This window comes from Rhinopithecus bieti, unplaced genomic scaffold (genome assembly GCF_001698545.2).
Source record: "Rhinopithecus bieti isolate Rb0 unplaced genomic scaffold, ASM169854v2 scaffold_50877, whole genome shotgun sequence".
NCBI classification, from domain to species: Eukaryota; Metazoa; Chordata; class Mammalia; order Primates; family Cercopithecidae; genus Rhinopithecus; species Rhinopithecus bieti.
The window spans coordinates 635,386-637,930 of NW_016821745.1; the positions used below are offsets into that span (position 1 = coordinate 635,386).

General features: G+C 45.2%; 1 long non-coding RNA gene across 1 annotated transcript; it reads left to right on the forward strand.

Annotated features, from left to right (window-relative positions):
• Positions 1-1,441: 1,441 nt before the first annotated feature.
• LOC108520995 (uncharacterized) lies at positions 1,442-1,934 on the forward strand. The gene is made up of 2 exons (XR_001883087.1): positions 1,442-1,510; positions 1,763-1,934. It is a non-coding gene; the product is annotated as an uncharacterized LOC108520995 (long non-coding RNA).
• The last annotated feature ends 611 nt before the right edge of the window (positions 1,935-2,545 follow it).

Genomic DNA, 2,545 nt, shown 5'->3' on the forward strand with positions numbered 1-2,545 from the left:
GCCACCTGGCTGGACAGGTGAGGAATGCAAACATGAACCAGCGCATTGATGATGCTGAAGTCGGTTTGTGGGGGGCAGGTGGCACACACTAGAGTCCAAAGGGCAGCCGGAGTGCTGGGCATGAGGAGACGTGCGTGAGACATGCGGCTGGCGAGGTGGCCAGGGCCAGGCGTGAAAGCTCTGCCAATCCAGGAGTGTTTTGTGTTTATTCTGGGAGCAGTAGGAAGCATGGCCATGTTTTGGGTGGGGCATGGGTGAGGGTGAGAGAGGGACAGTAACGGCTTTGCATTTTCAGCAGGCTGCCCTGCAGCTTGCAGGACCTTGCAATCCAGGTGGGCGGGCAGAAAGCTGTTGTATCTGAGAACTTCCCCCAGCCTGGAAAAAAGTGGCTACTTGGGGAGATCATGCCACTGCACTCCAGCCTGGGCAATGGAGCAAGACTCCGTCTCAAAAAAAGAAAAAAAAAAAAAAAATAATAGCCCAGGTCCGGCTTGGTGGCTCATGCCTGTAATCCCAGCACTTTGGGAGGCTGAGGCAAGAGGATGACTTGAGCCCAGGAGTTCAAGACCAGCCTCGGCAACATTGGCAAAACCCCATATCTAAAAAAAAAAAAAAATACAAAAATTAACCAGGTGTGGTGGCATATGCATGTGGTCCCAGCTACTGGAGAGACTGAGGTGGGAGGATTGCTTAAGCCCAGAAGGCAAAGGTTGCAGTGAGCCAAGATCGTGCCACTGCACTCCAGCCTGGGCAACAGAGTGAGACCTTGTCTCAAAAAAAGAAAAAAATAATAGCCCAAATGATCTCTTAAGAGTAATATGATATGCAATTTAAAGTATAACTTGTGGCGTGGTGTGGTGGCTCACACCTGTAATCCCAGCAATTTGGGAGGCTGAGACGGGTGAATAGCCTGAGGTCAGGAGTTTGAGACTGCCTGGCCAACATGGTGAAGCCCTGTCTCTACTAAAAATACAAAAATTAGCTGGGCTTGGTGGCGCATGCCTGTAATCCCAGCTACTGGGGAGCCTGAGGCGGGAGAATCGCTTGAACCTGGAAGATGGAGGTTATAGTGAGCTATCGTGCCACTGCACTCCAGCCTGGGTGACAGAGTGAGACTCTTTCTCAAAATAATAATAATAATAATGAAATGTAACTTTTAACTCAGGTTCACAATTTTTTTTTTTTTTTTTAGANTGTATATATGTGTATATATGTGTATATATATGTGTATATATATGTGTGTATATATGTGTGTATATATATGTGTGTATATATGTGTATATATATGTGTATATATATGTGTATATATATATATACATGTATATACAATATGTATATATATTTTCAGAGAATGCCAACATTTTTTCTTTTCAAATTAATTATGAGGAATTTGTTCTCTTATTTGATGTTTCAATGAAAATTTCTTTTCACCTCTTTATTTTATCTGCAGAGGGCAGCCACTACATTAGATGAGAAGATTGAGAAAGTTCGAAAGAAAAGGAAAACAGAGGTGAGAGGAAAAGTGGCTATTTCTTGTTGTTATGCCCCACACTTTACTCTCACCGCGACCGCAGCATCTCTCTGGAAGCCCTTACAGAGTGGGGCATGACGGGGCAGGCGCGCCCTTCTGTGCGTTTGCTGTGCATCTGTACTGAGAGTCCTCACAGCCATCTGTTCAGGCCGGAGAGCTTCCTGTTGCTCTTCTTAGGTTCTGGATTTGTAGAAGTTTGTCATCACCCTCGCTTTAATTTTTTTTTCCCAGGTTAAAGAAGCCAAGTCTGGGAAGTTGGAGAAGGAGAAAGAAACAAAGGAGGGCTCTGAACCAAAAGAGCAGGAAGACCTTCAAGGGAATGATGAGGAAGGCTCAGAAGATGAAGCCTCAGAGACCGACTACTCATCAGCTGATGAGAACATCCTCACCAAAGCAGGTAGACGTTACGGCGGAGGTGTCAGCAACGGGGACAGGAGATCAGAAGACATCCTCCTTTACTTTGTAGGGTTTCCTCCACTCTTCTGCACAGTTTAAGATATTCTGCCTACTACATTGAACTCTATTGAACTCCTTTCTGTTTTTTTTTTTTTTTTTTGAGATGGAGTCTCGCTCTGTTGCCCAGGCTGGAGTGCAGTGATCGGATGTCAGCTCACTGCAAGTTCCACCTCCCGGGTTCATGCCATTCTCCTGCCTCAGCCTCCCGAGTAGCTGGGACTACAGGCACCCGCCACCTCGCCCAGCTAGTTTTTTGTATTTTTTAGTAGAGACGGGGTTTCACCGTGTTAGCCGGATGGTCTCGATCTCCTGACCTCGTGATCCGCCCATCTCGGCCTCTCAAAGTGCTGGGATTACAGGCTTGAGCCACCACACCCGGCCAATTTTTTTGTTTTAATGTATCAATATATTGGTCGATTACCTTAACACATTGAATTTGTTTTGGTTGCAAAGATAATTCATGATTATTATAAAATTGAAATGTTACAATTATGTATATAAAATGTAGAGGGAAAAGTCCACCATAAGCTCTTCCTTCCAGAAATGCATATCTTTCTG